The sequence below is a fragment of the Cupressus sempervirens genome, chromosome 7 (assembly GCF_028749045.1).
Source record: "Cupressus sempervirens isolate cs-2001-9-10 chromosome 7, ASM2874904v1, whole genome shotgun sequence".
Classification (NCBI taxonomy): Eukaryota; Viridiplantae; Streptophyta; class Pinopsida; order Cupressales; family Cupressaceae; genus Cupressus; species Cupressus sempervirens.
In genome coordinates, this window is record NC_143124.1 from 61,550,466 (window position 1) to 61,572,232 (window position 21,767).

Consider the following 21,767-nt stretch of genomic DNA (forward strand, 5'->3'; position numbering starts at 1 on the left):
GAGGCTTCTGTAGTCCTTCACTAAGTTTTTAGCTATCTCTTTTTGGAGTAGAGCTTTTCCCACCTGATTTTCTCTATTTCTTTGTTTCATAGAGATTTCGTTGTGATTGGCATTGCATTGTAATTTCCTTGCTTTTTATGCTTGTTTTTAATTACATTGTTGCTTATCTTAAGGGGGTGTTAGAGAAAAAGTTTAATTTAATTTCATTAGTTAAATTACCTTTTCACCCTTCTTAAGATATTTTCTTTATTTACATTTTGCTATTTAATAATTAATAATTAATTATTAAATAACTTTTAGCTTTTAGGTTACCTTTGTAACTTTTTAGGTTACCCTTTCAGGTTTTGATCTCCTTCTATAAGGATTGATCTTTTGTAATAATTTACATATTTTTTAATCTAAGAATATAATTTTCATATTTTTAGAGTTGTTGCCCAAATATAAAAATTGCTCCAATCCTTGCCTTTTTGAGCTATGGTTATTTTCAAAATATGCCTCATTTTAGGCATTAAATTGGTCACTTTCCCTCAGAGTTTTTGAGAAATTTCACCCTTCAAAAATCTTTGGCTTGTTCACAGCTCCATTCCACCTTTTGAATTTTTGAATTCCTATTCATGAGTCTCAAATTATCAATGGTTAATGAAAGACACCAAATACATATTTTCAATCAAATCATTAACCATAACCTTTAAAAAGGTTAAGGTTCAATGGCCAAAACACATATTCTCAACCATTAACCTTTAAAAAGGTTAAGCTTAGTTCAGGATCCAAAACACATGTTTCAATTTGAAATCTTAACCATCTAAAAGAGGTTAAGATAAATTTCTGAAACCTGTATTCCAAACCATTAACCTTAACCTCTCATCCAAAAAGTTTAAGATTAGAGGTTCAAAACATGCATTTTCAATATGGTTATTAACCTCCATTTTTAGCTAATAAAATTAAAAAACTGAGAAGTGGAGACAATGGTAAATTATAGCGTCAAAGAGAAGGCATCCAACTTTGACAAGCTTCATATATGGTGAAGAGCTCCAAATTATTCAAAGAAATTGAAAAGTATCTCATAACACATCTTTAAACCTACAGCATAATTAACGTGTTGGAGGAGATTGTTAACATATTTTGACAAAAAATTTAGTGATCCATGTGAGTTTGAATGTACCACCTCTAGCTCGAGCATAGTTGAGACCACGCTCCCTCAATTTTTATTTGCATTTTTTCTCTATTGTGCAATGCAAAGATAACCACAGATAAGGTAAAAGGTAGAGAGCTTGGTGGAATAATTTGAAGTCTTGGAAGATCATGCATGATGATTCACACCTTTCCCTCATGCATTCATAAAAAATTTTTTTTTCCCACAAATGCGAGATAGGGACAAAATAGCTATGCTCACCTGATTTGAACATTTCAGCCAGAAATAGGTGTCCCCTTTTTCTTAGGATTCATTGACATTAGGAGGTTGATTTTCTTTATTCTATGTTGGATTGGGGGATTTTTATTTTATAGCCAAACATGGGGAACATCCTTTCAAAGGGAATTTAGATTGGTGGGTGAATTAAACTTTCATGTGTGAGAAAAGAAAGTAGAAATGTGTATAGCTAATAATTGTTGGACCTAGGACTTTTGATTTACAATATGAGACCACTTATTTACTTAATTCTACCAAAAGGAAAAAAAGATTTTCAATGACTCAATCTATGGATATTGATGATCCTTCTTTGGCTAGGATTGTGGAAGTTTTGTCTGATGCAATAGTTTAGTATATGTTGTCATCCATTAGGAATTCTAGAAATGTTTCCATATGCACCTATATTTGTCAAAGATCCAGAGAGGCAATGGCAGATGTACGGAGTCTATATTTTCCTTGAATAGTTTGTGAAAAGAAAATTATTCACTGATGTTGTTGTGAGCCAAATGGTTTTGTCAACATCTTCATTGGAAGAGTTGATTGTTTATTGTCCCTTCTCTAGAAAGACTTTGTGCACTTGATTGTCTCACACAAGAAAATTGTTGAATCATTTGGACCTCCAGATGGACAATTTGGAAGAGAAAACCCTTGGACCCACTTTCCCTAGCACACTTGATTACATTGCATCTTCACCTTATTTTAAAATTCTTAAGTTGTGGGGTGTCTCATTCAAACAACTACTAGCTTGGAATCCCTTTAGAAAACTTTATACATTGGAGCAGTTTGTGTTTGTGAATAGGACACTACTCTTTATAATACACTTCTTACATGTCTAATACTAAAGAATCTAGCTTTACTTGTTTGTGATGGTGCCAAGGTAGTGGACATTTATTTGAAGCTTTTAGAATAGTGCAAGCTTCGAGTTTTTGAGGTTCAAGGTAGTGGACATATTTGCTTCTAAACTTCAAGTTTTTGAGGTTCAAGGGGTTGCTTGGATATGATTGGTGGGGAGGGTCATTACTTATGATAGCTATCAATAGCAAATAATGTTGATAAAAGTGGGCAAATGTGATTGAATATGTTGATCTATTTTATCAGATTCCTACGTAGAGTGTGCCATGGAAATCATCAAATTTTAGAGGGAATGCCAAAGTGAGATATCAATATAAAATTAAGGCATCAAGGAATTATGTAAGGATACAACCATATAAAGTGAAATGTTAAAATTGAGAACAAAAGATTATTCTAAATTTGATTCTTCTTCAACTTCCAAGAACAAAGGAGAAGATCTAATGGCTACCAGCAAGGTTAATTAACCTCTTCTAAATCATATATTCTAGAGGTAGTTATTAATCATGAAGGAGTAGTTCTTTACCTCCATGTATATATAAGGAGTCATTTTTGACTTTGTAAAGGGGAAATTTAGGACTTTGAATAGGAGAAGACTAAGGTTAGATTTTGGTGATAAGATCATATTTGGAAAGTGTGTACAAATTTTATCCTTGTAATAAAAAATTCCTCTTAGGTTCTTTGTGCAAGAAAATAAATGAAAGTTTTATTTGGGTTCTATTCTTTCAAAATATAATTTTTTAAAAATGTTGACTCTCTTTGAAGAGAGCATTTTCATGGTATTGTGTGCAGATGTTTATGAATCTTTGGGTCAAGATTGTGCTAGTGGTAATTATCAAGTGTAGATCTTGATTGTTGTTATTAGTAGTTTAAGTTAGTCTAGAAAATTTTGAATTTGTGTGGTGTATTTGTCATCAATGGATTTATATTGAAATTTTGAATTTTGATTTCATCTTTATTTGAAAAACTTCAAAATTATATCATATGAGGGAGCTGCCCCACTAAACATAGGAGAAGGTCACATATCAAGGGCCTATCCAACTATTGTGAACAATTTGTCACATACATTGCATTGGGCCATTTTCAAGTGAAAAATCTATTTACCAATAGATTTTTGGTGACTTAATTGGGGATCAAGACAAGAAAGATTAATTAGTCACCTATGATGAAACAACATGGTATTGTCGCATGAGAATGTGTTTCCAATTCTCTAGCCAAATCTTGGTTTCCAAGACACACCAGAATATAGTATTTCAGATTTGAACACTCTATCCTAGAGGTGTAGATGAAGTGCATAGAAATATTGTCAAGTAAATCAAATTCTAGAAGAAGAATAAAAAGAATTCGAGGAAATCTTGCGAATAGCTCCTATTGGTCAAAACATTGTGGTGATTGAAAGAATAGTTACTATTCCAAGAAGAAATAGGAAAAATCTTGGTCACATCCAAGATCAAGTGAAAAATAACTAGTAACATGGTTGATAAAATATACCTTCCCTTGAATGAAGGTTGGTGACTCTATTTTAAAGATTGAATATCGATGACTCTATTTGAAGGTGGCAATTCATAATCATGGTTTGGTACAAGGGAAAAGTTGAACATGATAGTGAGAGTGACAATGATGAGGAATACTTTTCATACCAAAAGAAATAGATTCCTAATGAGCCTCTACAGGTAGATTTCTTGAAGGATTTCTATGGAAACAGGAGGCTAGATCCTAGAATGGTTCACCCTTGCTGTAAATTTTTCAAAAGATTGAAAAAGATGATGGAAAAGATTATGGATTTATTTCTCATGATCATGATTATTTATTTGAAAAAGGTTCAACATATAAAGATAAAGGTCTCTTTGCAAAATTCCTTTCATTTAAATTAGCATTGAAGAATAATGGGAATGTCTCTCATTCACCTGTTTCTCAACAAAATTAGATTTTCATTGATCCTAAGAAATGTAGCTTCTTGAAGATTTTCTATGGTGGCCAAAAACTAGATCCAGAAAAGATACACCCCTCTTTGCTCCAAACTTTGAAAAAGATATATGAAGAAGATGGTAAAGATAAATAGTTTTTCTCTCATGGACCAAAAACATTTTCAGAAAGAAGTTCCACATGTGAGCATAAGGAAGAACTTGATCAGAGAAATGATTCATGTGAATCGAGGATGGATAATGGTGGTGCAAAAGGTCTCCCAATGCCTACACCTATTGTTCATTAAAATAATACTTCCATTGATCCCAATCATCTTGAGTTTTTAAAAAGCTTCTATTGCAATGCACACCCGGATCCTACCAAAGTACATCCTTCTTTAATTCAAACACTGGTAGAACTTAAGAAAGAATATCCATGCAAGAATTATTTTCTTGGTAGCAGAATATCTCCAAATCCAAATGTTAGAAAGGACTCATATAAATCTCCATGCATGAAAGAAGATGGGGATCTTATGTCTAATGAAAGAGATGGTGGAGAAATGACATGTATAGGAAAAGATAGATTTGCTAATGTATCAAGGCATCATTATGAAGATTTCAATACCTAGGAGAATGTATTCAATCATATCAATCCCAATGAGAAAGAAAAACAAATATCAAATTTTTCTTGAGGAACTATGCTCATGGTGAATTTCATATTGCATTTATTCCTACTTGGTGCCTCAATGCTTTAGACAATGATTTTCTCTATAGAGAAGACCTTCCTATTAATTCACCCTTAAGCATTAATGATGAGAACTCTATTGCTGAAGTCAATTCTTTAGAATATTTTTCACAATCTTCTACCATTACCATTGATGAAGAAATAACATCAAGTGAAATCTTGTAGAGATCTTCATTAACTCTTGATATTGATGTCCTTACTTTTGAGAATGTTGAGGAGTTTTCAAAAAGTGGTATGATCATCACAAGAGTAAGAGATCATTTTCAAGAGAAAGATGATGAATTGTCAAGAAATTCTTTTCAAGGTTACATGCAAGTGGAATATGAAGCTTTCCCATTTTGTGAAGATGGTTATCAAGAATAATCAATGAACCAAGTTTGTGAAAACATTAATGAAAATTCAATAATAGTTACGATTCAAATGGGAATTAAAGGCAGGCTTCAAGTAAAAGAAGATGACACATAAATTTACCACTCTTCCTCATGCATGAAACCTGAAATTTTAAGTATTCAAGTTCACAAGTCGAGACTACAATGAAGAAAAAATTGTAATGGCATCTCGCACTAGAGAAGTACTTAGCCTTGAAGAAATGTGTTGTGATCTAATGATTGATGAATATGAAGATGAAGACATAGATGATGATGCTCTTTTAAAATAATTTCCCTTACATCAATATCAACTGATAATCCATTCTCTTGATTAGATAGACTCATTAGAGGATGTGCGCACCAAAATGAAAAAGATTATTGTTTCTCCTTTGAGTGATCTAATCGGAGAAGAGGAAGAAATGCATCATGGGATGATCCAATGTGACAATTATGTGCATTAATATTGGAATATTTTCATAGAGAATAAAAACACAATCATCCTTGCAAAAAAGAAAAAGTGTCTGGTGTCAAAAATAAGTTCAATAATTCATGATGACCAATCACTAGAATTCCAAGTAGAAGGCTTGTCAAGTGGAGAAAAGTATCATAAATGCATTCAAAAATTTGAGAGCCTTATCCTTCAACTCTTTCAAGATAGAGTCATCAATGACATGAAACATGAAGAAGAGTTTATTTTGAAGTTAGAGGCTTTTAATGAGACATGGTTATTTTGATACATTCCTTTATTAAGTGATGTAAAGCATGTTAGGAATCTCAAAATTGGAATTCTAAGAGAGAACATATACTTGAGTCTACAAGAACCTGAAAGTTTCCACATGTTAGCATGCCATGGTATTTATTTTCCCCAGCCAGTGAATGGATTCACATGATTATACCTTGAGTCACTAGAGGTAGGGAAACCTGCCTTGTATATAGTCTAGATAAGAGTCTTTGTTGTGTTGTTTTGTTGCACCCACTCTTCCTTTTAGTTGTCCTATTTTAGGTGTTCATTCCCTCCTTTGCAAAGTAGTCCCTCATATGACTCTATATCCCAATGAATAAACCACTACTCTAGTTTCTTTGGATCTTCATCCTTGTCAGTCCTTGTCCCCAGATAGAACTAGTTGTTGCTCAGATATAAAAATTGCCCCAGTCCTCACTTTTTGAGTTATGGTTATTTTAGGAATATGACTCATTTTAAGTATTAAAATGGTCACTTTTCTTTAGATTTTTTGAGAAATATTTTCCTTCAAATATCTTTCGCTTGTTCCTAGCTCCGTTCTACCTTTTGAATTTTTGAATTCTAATTCTTGAGTCTCAAATTATCAATGCTTAATGAAAGACATCAAAATACATATTTTCAAACAAATAATTAACCATTAACCTTTAAAAAGGTTAAGGGTTTGGGGCCAAAACACATATTTTTAACCATTAACCATAACCACTAACCTTTTGAAAGATTAAGGTTTAGGGTCCAAAACACATGTTTTACATTGAAATCGTAACCTCTCCACCAAAAAGAGGTTAAGATAAATTTCGAAAAGATGTATTCCAAACCATTAACCTTAACCTCTCATCCAAAAAGGTTAAGATTAGAGCTTCATGACACATTTTTTCAAGATGGTTATTAACCTCCTTTTTCAGTTGATAAAAGTAAAAGATCAAAAAGTGGAGACAGTGGATAAATTATAGAGTCAAAGAGAAGGCATCCAATTTTGATAAGCTTTGCATATGGTGAAGAGCTCCAAATGATTCGAAGAAACTGAAAAATATCTTATACACATCTTTCAACCTATGACATGATTAATGTGTTGGAGGAGTTTCCTAATACATTTTGGCAACAAATTTAGTGATCCATGTGAGTTTGAAGGTGCCACCTACAACTTGGGCATAGTTGAGACCACACTCCCTCAATTTTTATTCGCATTTCTTCTCTATTGCACAATGCAAACAAAGCCACAAATAAGGTAAAATGTAGAGAGCATGGTGGAATAATTTGAAGTATTGGAAGAGCATGCATGATGATTCACACCTTTCCCTTGCATGTTCTTAAAAAAAAAAAATTTTTGCCCACAAATGAGAGGCTGGGACATGGTAGCTACAATTACCCAATTTGAATATTTCAGCCAACAAGAGGTGTCCTCTTTACCTTAGGATTGATTGAGATTATGAAGTTGATTTTCTTTACTCTGTTGGATTGGGTGATTCTGATTATATATTCAAACATGGGGAACACCCTTTCAAAGGGAATTTAGAGGGTTGGATGGATCAAAATTTCATATGTGTGAGAGGAGAAAGTAAAAATGTGTATGGCCAATAATTTTTGGACCCAAGACTTTTAATTTACATTGTGAGACCACTTATTTACTTAATTGTGCCAGAAAGAAAATAAGGTTTTCAATGGCTCAATCTATGGATATTGACAATCCTTCTTTGGCTGGGATTGTGGAAGTTTTTCCTAATGCAATAGTTTAGTATATGTTTTCATCCATTAGGAGTGATAGAGATGTTTCCATATGCACCTATGTTTGTCAAAGATGCAAAGAGGCAATGGCGCATGTACGGTGTCTTTATTTTTGTCAAACAGTCTATGACGAGAAAATTAACCAGTCTCATGTTGTTGTTAGTCAAATGGTTTTGTCAACTTCTTCATTTGAAGATCTGATTGTTTACGATCCCTTCTCTAGAAGGAGTTTGCTCGCCTATTTGTCTCACACAAGCAAATTGTTGAAGCATTTGGAGCTATGAATGGACAATTTGGGAGAGAAAACCCTTGGACCCAATTGCCCTAGGATGATTGATTATATTGCATCTTCAGCTTATTTGGAATGTGTTAAGTTGTGGGGCATCTCCTTGAAACATTTACCAACTTGGAATCCCTTTAGAAAATTTCATGTATTGGGAGTGGTTGGTGTTTGTGCACAAGACACTACTCTTTATAATATGCTTCTTGCATGTTCGTTGCTGAAGAAACTGGCTTTAGTTGGTTGTGTTGGTGCCAAGGTAGTGGACATTGATTTGAAGCATTTAGAACAATGGAGGCTTTATTTTTATGGTATAGGAGATTGTTTTTTGAATGTAACTACTTCTAAACTTCAAGTTTTTGAGGTTCAAGGGGCTACTTGGATATGATTAAGGGGGGATCTTTGCTTATGGAAGCTATCAATAGAAAATAATGTTGATCAAAGTATGGAAATGTGATTGAATATGTTGATCTATTTTATCAAATTCCTATGTAGAGTGTGCTATTGAAATCATCAAAGTTCAAAGGGAATTCCAAAGTGAGATATTAGTATACAATCAAGGCATAAAGGAATTATGTAAGGATATGACCATATAAAGTGAACTGTTAAAATTGAGAACAAAAGATCATGCTAAATTTGATTCTTCTTCAACTTCCAAGATCAAAGGAGAAGATTTGATGACTACCAACAAGATCAAGCATTCAACTATCTTTTAAAAATGTTTATCTCTAGAATCACTCTAGTTAATTTTAGCAAGGTTAATTAACCTCTCCTAAATCACATGTTTTGGAGGTAGTTATTAACCATGAAGGAGTAGTTATTAAACTCCATGTCTATATAAGGAGTCATTTTTGGCTTTATAAAGGGGACATTTTGGACTTTTGAACAAGAGAAGACTTAAGTTAGATTTTGGTGATAAGATAATATTTGGAAAGTGTGTACAAATTTTATCCTTATCATCAAAGATTGCTCACAAGTTTGTGGTGCAAGAAAATAAAGGAAATTTCTATTTGGGTTCTCTTCTTTCAAAATCTAAATTGTTAAAAATGATTATTCTGTTTGAAATGAGCATTTTCATGGTATTGTGTAGATGTTTATGAATCTTTGGATCAACATTGTGCTAGTGGTAATTCTCAAGCATAGATCTTGATTGTTGTTATTAGCAATTTAAGTTAGCCCAGGAAAGCTCTGAAGTCATGTGATGCATTCGTCATCAATGGCTTTTTATTGATCTTTTAAATTTTGATTTCATCTTTATTTGAAAATTTTCAAAATTATATCATACAAGAGAGTTGCCCCTCTAAATGCATATAAAGGCCACATATCAAGGGCCTATCCAACTGTTTTGAAAATTTTTCACATATAATCCATTGAGTCATTTTCAAGTGATAAATCTATTTACCAACAAGAGAAAAACCTTGCCTCCTCTTGTCATTTTCTTCTCTATTACTAGTTTTCTACATGGAGGTATTCGATGGCTTCATGGATTTGTTTTGCGTATTTTCTCAAATTCTTCAATACTTTGCACAGAATATTTATCATCTATAATATTCTAATGTGAAACCAACTCATTCTTCTTTTCCTTTAACTTAATTAAATGAGAGAATATTTCTTGTAGATTTGATAATTTTATATTGTACAACTCTATGGTGAGAGATATGATCCAAACATCACCTGAATTTTGAAGTCAAGAGGCTTTCTACAGTGGAAGCATTCATGAATGTAAACTTTCTATCATTTCAAATAAAATCAACAATCATTTTATTATCATGCATATTAAAATTGGAGATGAATCATATTAATAATACTAAACATTAACATGATTCAAATTAATTAATTTTGTAACTAAAACAAGAACTAGCCACTTTATCATCCTTGTCAGCTATTATTGGGTTCCTAATTATCAATAAGTAACTAAATTCTATTCTTTTATAATCTATTTGTGATCTATTTATTTAATTATTAATTCTATGATGTTTATTTTTTTTATCATTTAGAATAACTTTAAACATTTAGCATAAATTTTTTTTTTTTTAATGAAATAGAATGAATATTTTTTATTTGCTAAATGTAAAAAAATGATTTGGGTTTTGGGTAAATAGTGAATTGTGAAATCTAATAGATATAATAGTATTTTAGATGCGAAAAATATTTTTTTAATTGCTAGAAAGCAAATGAACCAAATTACAAAAAGCTTATGCATCAATTTTGATTTTTTTAATTTTTTAATTTTTCATTTCTATCTATTTGTGATCTATTTATTTAATTAGTAATTCTATGATGTTTATGTTGTTTTATCATTTAGAATAACTTTAAACATTTAGTATAAAAGTATATTTTTTTAATGAAATAGAATGAATATCTTTGATTTGCTAAATGTAAAAAAATTGATTTGGGTTTTGGGTAAATAGTGAATTGTAAAATCTAATAGATATAATAGTATTTTAGATATCAAAAATATTTTTTTAATTACTAGAAAGCCAATGAACCAAATTAAAAAAATCTTATGCATCAATTTTGATTTTTTTTTTTTTTTTTTAATTTTTTATTTCTATCTATTGATATTATTGTGTTTGTATCTATCAATATGTAACTAAATTTATTTATTTTTAAATATATTTGTTATCTATATATTCAATTAGTAATTGTATGATGTTTCTATTATTAAATTATTTAAAATGAATTCAAAAATTTTGCATAAAATTATATTTTTTATTTCCATTTATTTGTTATGATTGTTTCTATTATTTAAATAAATTAATTCTATAATATTACTATGATGAACTATTTATATTTCTAAATTTTAGATGTTTTAAATTAGATATCTCTTAATTTAGAAAAAAAAAAAAGTTTAATTAAAATTTTAGGCGTGCTAGTGTTAATTTTCTTTAAAAATTTCACATACTTTCACTCCATTTATTCCATTTCAAACTTCTGAAAAGACCTCTTCTGAAAGTGCTAGCTTCATTAGAGTTATTTCCTTCTTGTGCCTCTTATTTTAATGGTTAGTGGTCCATTGAGTCACCATATTTCAAACGTCTTTCCTTTTAATTTTTTCCCATCCATTTGTTGAAGTTTTTCCCTTGTTGCTTCACGTATTCATCATCTTTCAAAGTGATTATTTGAAGTCCCTAGCATCCCCAGACACTATTTCTTCTCTTGAACCACTTTGAATCGAGGTTCAAACTAGTTCAAAGGAGTTCAAACAAAGGTACTAATGGTTATTCTTGTAGGAGATATACACCAACTTAGTAAACCATTCTTTTGAATCACTTTGAACCACTTCGAACCTCGGTTCAAAGTAGTTCAAAGTAGTTCAACAACAGAGGTGTCTTAGCAATATTAAATATTGGTGTACAATGCACCATCATCCCGCAAGGCAATTGATGGCCATGTCAAAGAATAATGAGTGAAAAGACATTTTTATTCTCAATATGAAAAGTCATCATTATGGGAAAGGTGGAAAATCTTCAGCCAAAAAGGAGATTGGATGTCGCATTAAAGTTAATCATTACCAATACACCTGAAAAGGAAATCATTAAATGGAAAGTTTACATCACAAGGTTTACGAATGTTGTAATGTTAACAAGGAGTGATTTGTCATTAATGCCTTATAATGAAATTGTACTTTTGCACGTAATTACTTTCCCTTTCTCAAATAAGCTCGGCTTCTTTTTTTGTTTATAATGTGAAGAATTAAAAGTTTGGACAAGAAGCTATTAAGGAAGGAAGAGAAAATTGTTTATTCTTTAGCACAATATAGGTGAGAACTTAGCAATTCTTGTTTTGTTCTACAATCTCTATGTTTTCGAACATTATCTCTTCAAAGCCTTGCTAATTTGATTAAGGATGAGGTCTATATAGCATTTCTTTGGCAATGTTTCAAGTTTAGAATGTAGAAAGCCAACCAGAAGTGATACAAACATAGAAGGGGTTAAGGTAGAGAATTTACAGGAAAATTTTCTTGAGTATGCTAACAAAATGAATGGGTGCATGGAAGTCTTAACCAGTGGGTTAATTGAGGCTGCTGCTTTTCCCCTAGCATTTGTGAGTCCTAAACTACTTAAAGTTTGTATTGATCACTATGATGTTAGAAGCAAAATTATTGTAATTAAAGATGGTAACACAATACTCTCAATTTCAAGAGAGTCTATTGCTTCTGTACTTTGCTTACCAACGGGCACCTTTGTTGCATTCTCCCCTACTCAATCCTTGGCTGAATATCAAGAAACCCCTAGTTAATTCTGTAATACTCTTGCTAGGAAACGGATAGAAACCAATTATGGTGGAGGATCTAGGCTACCTAAAGTTGTCAGAAAAGATCACCTAAAACCCCATTTTCATGACCTAGTGGTGTTATTGCATAGGGTGAAAGGTTTGAATGATATATTCCTTTTTGAAGAATGGATGTACAGGTGTATAGAAATCATCTTGAAGGGCGAACAATGGATGGACTGGGTAGAGATTGTTGCTAGTTCGTTGAGGACTCAACTTAAATGTGCCAAGGAATCTTGGGAAGATTTTTATATGGCTTCATATTTAACTTACTACATTGCCTATATTTGTGACCGTAACCCTCTTCCTCATGGAGTATGGAGTGAAGAAATAATGATTTTCAAGTATTTTCCTCTACTGCAAAAGGATAGAGTCTTAGAGGATTTCAAGAAACTTAATGATATGTTAATGGAGAATGTTTATGTGTCTTTGAAGAAAGTGTCAACGCCCAAGTTATCTCCTAGAACCCAAAGGTTAATTCAACAATACGAAAGTCACTTCATGCAGTTTCCCAAGTTCACTTACTTGAGGATAGGTGGATTTGAAGAAGAACCTAAACAACTACCATGATATGCTTTAGATTATTTTTTTTTGGCTGACATATGAAGGCATCTTTTCTCTGTTATAAAAGATAATCTACTGTAGGAAGATTGGGAGATGATTTTTCCTATCAAGTTGGGTTCATTGATTTGTAGTAGTATGACTAATGCTTCCATAATTGGAATTAATTTTCTTGGATTCAATTTTGGCTCTTACCATAGTAGGAGGAACTTTGATAGTAAAGGATTTTCAGTCCAAATTCTTTGTCTTGAAGGTCACCTACTAGCAACCCCACAATTGGAAGATCTATGGCAAGATTGTAAGGATGAAGGGGAAGTTTTGAGAAAATATCACTCAAGGGTAACTTTGTAGCAAATTAATTCTCTAAAGTTGAAGTTCAAAACAAAGGGTGTGATTGAGGATGGCTCAGATATAATTGAACCTGGCTAGGAAGAATCTAGTGAATCAAAATCTCTGGCAGTTGACTGGAATAAAGATGAGGAAGATGATATCAACCTAAGAGCTAGATTTATACTTACCTACATAGATGATTGGCTAAAGAAAAATAGCAATGGAATTGTCAATGAGCATTCTTCAAGGGTGGTTTCTTGTTTTGAACCATCTCCATCTGATGTTCAACTTTCATCTCATGTTGCAAGTACTGTTTTGGTTCAAGGTAAGCAGAAGAAGATGCCCCCTCATATACAAAGTATGGCTCCTAAGACCCGATCCCAATCTAAATCCAAGGCCTCTAAGCAACACAAGGTTTAGAAGGAAAGGATGTCAACTCAAGGGAAGGATTCAAATGACAGCCTCAATTACTTAGATGGTGCAGATGGAGATGTACAGTTCATCAAGGCTCCTAAGGTGGATCAACCAAGATTCTTGACTCCCACTAGAGATGCCTAGGTAATGTTAGCCCTGCTAGTCCTTCTTGGCTATCCAACACAATCAGCAAGGAAAGAAACTTGCAACCAGTCTCCACACCTGTTAAGGACATTGTCACTAAATATGTAGCTAGGGGATCAAAGGTAAAGAAGTTGAAGGGTATGTGCAAGATCATGGTCAACCAAACTATGCCCTTAAGTGGCAATAAAAAAATTAGAAAATTAGGGTTATGTCAACTTGACATGCAATTTTCTACTTGTTATTAACTTTATATCAAAAAATTGAGAAAAAATAATCCCTAGAAAATCGAATCTAGTTTCTAAACTACTAGGACTTATCTAAAAAAAAAAAAAAATTGATTGGTCAAAATTTTGAATTTTAATGCAATATTACAAAAATCTTAGAACAAAAATAAGAAGTAGACGTATGTCTGACCACCTTAATCAAAATTAAATGATAATGTTTTTAATAATATTCTAGATATAAGTGTTAGACTCATGTGTCGATGTGACACATATTTTTGGGTATTTTTATTCTAAATAAATAATTAATAATTCATTTTTGACTTTAGTATTGTTGGAATAAAAAAAATCTCGTGTCTGACCACCTTAACTAGTTCAAAACTCTATAAAATTCATTTTTTCATTTTTCCCCTTATAGTAGAAGAAATATAGAATGTGCTAAATCTTTTGAATTTAAAAAATGTTGTACTATTTTAAAGTTATAGTTGTTTTTCTAGTAGTGTGTCAGTCAACACTTTATATGTAACTCCATTAGAAAATAAGTAATAATTACTTACTAAACTCATAATTTGACAAACCTTACATTTATAGAAAGATATGAACATTCTTAAGAAACCCTTTTCATTTCATCAAATTTTGGTGAAAAAAAATCATCAGCTACATGTTTGAAGTAAAAATCACATAAAAACAAGCCAAAAGCATATTTTTAGAATATTTTTAAAGTTGACCATATAGGTTTGATATCAAAAAATATACTAGACCTTATAAAGATATTATTTATTTTCATTTAGTATCAGGGTGGGTGGGAAAAAAGTTGTAATAGATTTTGAAATGGTTTGAGATATTTTAGAACAACAAATTTTTTAGATCGCCACTTTTTGGCACACCATGATCCTGCACATACCTTGAAGATAGATGCTTATCTCACCAAGGATCTCATGACTGGAAAGGTAACTACTGAAATAGCTACCTACAAGTAGAAAAGGGAGTCTAGGGATATTGATGATGAAGGTTTCAAAGTTACCTCGGTTGAATTGGGGACCATTAATAGAAGCACTAGTAATCACTTCTTCAAATTCTCTACCAATCATATGTTGACGCAATCTAAGAATGACATCAAAGAGAAAAAAAGGAGCTTAAAGGCATGGTAATGACTATGGCCACATACATTGATTATTCACTGAACCTTGGTGCATTGTTGATTGTTCAAGCCTCGCAGCCCTTCTATCTTTATTCTACAGGAAGCAAACAATTAATGAAGAAAATGCAAAAAGGGAAGCTATTAGCAGATGCCGTGAAGGAATAGGTGGAAACCATCATAAAAGAAGGTAATAAATTTATTTTGGAATTCATTGATTTATATGCTGAAGGAGAATCACTCCTGGGAGAAATCTGTAAGGAAACTCAGGTGCGGAAACAACTTCCTACACTAATCTCATAAGGAAAGTATGATGCAAATCCTATTAAAATCTTCTACACTTACAAATTCAATATCATGTAAACAACAATATTGCAGCCAACCATGCATACAGAACATAGACAGAGAAAAGAACACATAACACAAGGATTTGCCAGTGGGGAAAAACCTTTTGGTAAAACAACCCCACGCCTTCAGAACTTGCACAATGTATTATCTTCAACACAAGCTTACAATACACTTGCAATGCAAGTTCAACATTAACAACAGAAGACTCCAGCAGCTACTCGCAGTACCAACAATACACCTTTTTTGCATCGCATCTCTTTGCAACCCTAAAAATGCTTATAACATGAGCTTCACTTTAAGGCTGCTCCCAAAGGTAAACTATATTAGGGTTTTACCATTCTACGAGAAAATAGGAACCCCACTATTAGGGTAGAGTGTACAGTACTCAAATATCTTAGTTGCCACATGTCTTCACTTGTCATTGAATCTGCCTAACATAGCTCTTACGTGTCATAAGAATCCGTCATAACCATTTTAGTTATGATCTCCTTACACACAATTCAAGATGTCAACACATCAACATTATTTGCAAGAAATACATTTTACAAAACAAATAATAATGAATAGGAATTATACAAGGTTGAGACACCTTATTCCTAACATTCTCCCACTTGTCGAACACCTTGTAAGATCAATAGGAACATAACAGGAACTAACCGCTATAGGCCAAAAGGCCCATAGACTCCGAACACCATGTGAACTTCTTAGTGCCCACTAGTTTCATTAATGCATCTGCAACATTCTTCACGGTATCTACCTTTTCCAAATTTACCTTTCCATCTTCCACCATATCTCTCACAAAGTGATACTGCACATTAATGTGCTTCGTTCTGGCATGGAAAGTTGGATTCTTTACAAGGCAAATAGCACTCTGACTGTCACACCAAATAGTAATTTGTTCTGCATCAACACCAACATCAGAACACAATCTCTTAAGCCAAATGGCTTCCTTACAAGCATGAGTAGCAGCCATGTACTCAACTTCTGTAGTGGACAAAGCAACCATAGGTTTTCTCTTGCTCATCCAACTAATGGCACTACCAAACATAGTGAACACATAAACACTGGTGGATCTCCTGTAGTCAATATCACCTGCCCAATCTGGATCCACAAACACATGAATACAAACTAAATTTAGAGATATAGAAGAGTTACCATGATAACATATGGAGTAATCTGATGTACCCCTCAAATATCTGAATACTCACTTAACTGCATCCCAATGTATCTGTCTAGGATTAGCCATAAATTGACTAAGGACTCCCACTGCTTGGGCAATGTCTGGTCTAGTATAGACCATAGCATACATAAGACTGCCAACTGCACTAGCATAAGGTACTCTACTCATGTCCTCCACCTCACTAGGAGATTTTGCACAATCATCTACAGATAACTTTGTTCCCACAGGAATAGGAACACATAGTGGTCTACAATCTGCCATGTTGAACCTGTCCAACACAGACTTCACATACTTACTCTGACTCAACCAAAGTTTTCTGTTAGACCTGTCTCTACTGATTTCCATACCCAAGATGTACCTAGCTACCCCAAGATCTTTCATCTCAAACTGTGCTGACAACTGAGATTTAAAATCAGAAATCATACCCTTACCCTTCCCAAACAACAACATATCATCAACATATAATGCAACAATAAGAAGGCGATCATTTTCAATTCTGAAATAAACACAATGATCCGATTTTGATCTTACAAATCCAATTGACAACACAAAGGCATAAAACTTAAGGTACCACATCCTAGGAGATTTCTTCATACCATATAGAGATTTCTTTAATCTACAAACTAAGGATTCTTTACCTTTAACAATGTAGTGCTCAGGCTATGACATATAAATCTCTTCCTCCAAATCACCATGAAGGAAAGTTGTCTTCACATCCATCTATTCTATCTCTAAATCATATGATGCAGCAAGAGATAACAGAATTCTAAAGGATGTCAACTTTGCAACAAGAGAGAATATTTCACCATAATCTATTCCCTCTACCTGTGAATACCCCTTTACAACCAATCTAGCTTTGTACCTTTCAACACTGCCATCTACACAAAATTTCTTCTTGAACACACATTTACAGCCAACAGATTTTCTCCCTTTAGGAAAAGGTACAAGGTCCCATTTTTTTTTTCTCTAATGAAGCCATCTCATCATCCATAGCCTCAATCCAGGAACCTGCATCTTCCATGCCCAAAGCCTCTTTCACAGATCTAGGCTCATTAGTGTTAGTAATCAAAGCAAAAGTAGAACTGGAATCTAACATAGAATAAAAAAACCTTTCTAGTTTCTTTCTTTCTCTTGTGGATCTCCTCAAGGGCTGAGGTTGAGGCTTTTCTTCCTCTTCTTCTAAACTATTAGAGCTGCTAGAGCTCTCCTCATCATTGGACCCAACATGGTCTCTCTGTTCAGTCTTCTCAAGGGTAGGAGGCAACTGAACAAAATCTTTTTCCTTTTCTTTTTCATCTGGTTGTAGAACAATAGAAGAAGATGTTAGCTCTCTAAAAATAACATTTCTACTATACAACACCTTACTAGTCACAGGATCCCAAAGCTTGTATCCTTTCACACCAGCACTGTACTTGATGAAAATTCATTTAACAGCTTTTTTTTCCAACTTAGATCTTTTCTCCTTTGGAACATGTGCATAAGCTTCACAACCAAAAACATCAAGATGTCTAATTGAAGGCTTCTTACCAGACCACACCTCCAGGGTGTCTTTCCAACATGGGTTGATGTAGGAGATCTGTTAACTAGATAGCAAGCAGTGGCCACAGCTTTAGCCCAAAACCTTTGTTCTAAACCAGCTCCACTAAGCATACTCCTAGCCTTCTCCATCAGTGTCCTATTCATTCTCTCTACAACTCCATTTTTCTGTGGGGTATATGGACTTGTCTTATGCCTCTCGATACCTTGCTCTTTACAGAACTGTTCAAACTCTGCTGAGCAAAAATCACCACCATTGTTAGTTCTCACACACTTAATCTTCTTACTAGTCTGATTCTCTACAAAGGGCTTTAAATTCCTTGAATCGACTAAAGACTTGTGTCTTACTTTTAAGGAAATAAATCCATGTCCTTCTACTATAATCATCTATGAAAGATACAAAAAATATAGACTTGGAGATTGAAGGAACTTTTACAGGACCAAATACATCAGAATGAATAAGATCCAAAACATCAGAAGATTTGGGAGAAATAGAGTAAAATTAAACATGATTTTGTTTACCATATACACAGTGTTCATAGAAGTCAAACTTGAGATTGCAATCATTTAACCCCTCAATGAGATTTTTATTTTTCAGGGTTCTGAGACCCTTCTCACCAATGTGGCCAAATCTCATATGCCACAACATTGTCTCTTCTGCAAGAAGCTTTCCTTCCAAAGTGTTTGCACCCTTAGGTACACTTGTTGCACTACCATTAGAACCACTAACCACAGTCTTCTTTACTACTCATTCAGATGGTGGGGATGAAGTGATAGCTGCTCTCTTCTTTCAAACAAAAGAACTATTACAATGAGAAATGTGTGCATCGAGCTGAAACAAACTGTAATGCCCCGCCCGGAGATCCTTGGAAACAAGGATTCAAATCAAGCCAAGAGATATATATATATATATATATTTACAAGTATGAATGCACAAGACAACATCATACATGGATCACCAAGATCGCAACGGAAGACTTCAACACAATCCCGACAACCAACGAATCTCTGAATGCCACTATCCAACTGACACCCAAACAAAAGCCAACAACCACCATAACAAGATGAGGGAACAAGAAAAGACCACTCATCGAAAAAACACCAAGCTGGCGTAAAATGCAGAATTTCAAAATTTGGCTAAGCTTGAAATCCTGAAGCCCTGAAAATTGGCTAAGTCTGGATTTTTGAAGCCCTAAAATTTCCTAGAATCCATATCTTATCTCCGAGAGGTTTGAAACCTATCTCAAATGATTTGTCACATATATTAAAATATATCTTAAGTATAAGAAATTAAATATATGTCAACTTATACTTAAACGCCCAAAAGGGTATGCAAAACCACTCTCAAAAAGATCGGATTATGAAGAAAAGTTCCCGCTGATGGCACGTGCAGGTTTTAACCAAAAGGCGTACGACACATTTCACTAAGGGAGGATGACACTTCTCCCTTACTATGTGTGACACTTCTCAAGAAGGCATGCGATATTGGAAAAGTATCACGCGACATTTCTCATAAAGCTGTGCGACACTCTTCCAGTGTTGTACAACACTTCTCCGGTAATGCGTGCGACACTTTATAGTATCGTATGACATTCTTTCTATGGCCATGCGATACTTTATCAGTGTCACACAATGCTGAACAAATGTCATCCATAGAAAGTAAAAACAATTCCAGAACTCAAAAAGGATCAAAATAGAGCAACTAACCTCCACACTAGGGAGTATCGGATCCACAAAGGCTAGAGGAATGAACACTCGAGTGCAAGAACAACACAGAATGAAGAACACCAAACCATCTAAACTACAGTAGCAAAGAAAACACTAAAAATAAGCATTGCAGAGAACAAAAGCAACATCGCAATGTACATAAATACATCTCAGGAACAAAACAACCAAACTAAGTATGTAGTTCCTCCCAACCGTCAATAGCATCATAAGACCATTGTGGGTCCTAGCCATCCCCCACGCGTAACATCCCAAGTCACCGACCAGATCATCGGTATTGTTGTAATAGGAACGTCACTACTAAAACATGCATAATAATAGCATAAGAAAATATAACATGCTAGTGATAACGCATAAGATAATTTTGTAGTAGATAACATCACCTATACCATGCTAAACATCAGTAAGCAACAGATATACTACTAAATCAAATAACATCATCTAATCATATGCTAAACATCATGATAAGGCAATGCATCAAGTAAACTAACATCATCTAAACATGATATCCAAGCATTCCAATGAAAGCATAAATCACAGGAAAGCATACTCCAGAACCCGAAGTACCAAGTGAAAACATCCAGCAACAGTCACACTAGGATAAGAGACCATCTCTGTACACCAGTCCCTAGCAGTGGTGAAGGTAGCTACGCCTCCCAACCATGTGGCACCCATAGGTCCACACCCACCGTGCTGATGGAGATAATGATCCGACCACAAACACACAAAAGCACAACATCCAAGGCTAACACTCATGCCAGACAGTATGATGGCTGCAACCAAGAACCTAAGACAATGCAAGGAGTACAAGTCCTGGTCAGACACTCAAAAGGCTACTAAGTAGGGGCTAACATCATGGAGAGTCGCTTGGCATCGAAAAGCCCAAGCTCAGATCTGTGTAGCTCAACTCCCTCAACGGAAGGGAAATACACAAAAGTACCATTTTATTATCTTAAGTTTTATTACCAGTCACACATTTTATTTAGTTATCACTTATATAAAACTTCCTCTGCCAACCGAGAAGTAGTTGCCAAGTTACAGGATAGAAGCCCCCTCCATATGCTACCCTACCCTACCCATGCTCATCCTACGACAAGTGCCCGTGGGCATGCATACTCCCATCCCAACCCCAATGATCATAACTTTCAGAAAATCCACGAAAGATCGAGCCTCGCAGGTCACCCAAAAAATGTACACGCACGTACTTGTGTGTGGCACACCACCATCACGAAGATCATAACACAAGGACAGGAATGAGAACATAATGCAAAGAAAACACCCAACTAAAAGCAACACGGGAAGGATGGATTCTACAAGAATCCCAAAGTCAATAAAATCATACATCATGAAATCACTCAACCGGCCTCAATCTGAGAGTATGGATTCTACACGAATCCTAGCGTTCACAAAATAAAAGAAAAGGTCTAAAAAAAATATAACAAGTATAAAATCACTTAACCGAACACAATGTCGGGAGTACGGATGCAACATGCATCCCAATGTAACATAAAAGTGAAAAAGTGGTCTGACTAATATCCAAATGGATCATCCAAGTCCACGACCCACATTGTGCCAAGAAAACCTGAGAAAATAGGGCGGCACACAAAATGAGGTAAAAACCCTAAAAATTTGGAAAACTTCAAAATTAAAACCCATTTGGCCTTTGGGTTCAAAAAACCCAAAAATCCAAAAATAAATGGAATCGAACACCGTATGCAAAAACAGCCAGCATAATGGCGTAAAATCCCAAACCCTCATCTCAACAAACAAGGAAATGTTCATACCTGCCCAATCGGGTAGAACTAGCATACAAAAATGGAGGGGAACACTAGTTCTCAGGCTCCAAACAAATGGCTACCAAAAACAGAAGCAACAAT

The 21,767-nt window shown here is 34.0% G+C and overlaps 2 pseudogenes; both read left to right on the top strand.

Annotated features, from left to right (window-relative positions):
• The first annotated feature begins 1,685 nt into the window (after positions 1–1,685).
• LOC149545476 (F-box protein At1g10780-like) lies at positions 1,686–2,480 on the top strand (annotated as a pseudogene).
• A 5,194-nt stretch (positions 2,481–7,674) lies between these two features.
• Positions 7,675–8,475, top strand: LOC149545477 (F-box protein At1g10780-like; annotated as a pseudogene).
• Positions 8,476–21,767: the final 13,292 nt, after the last annotated feature.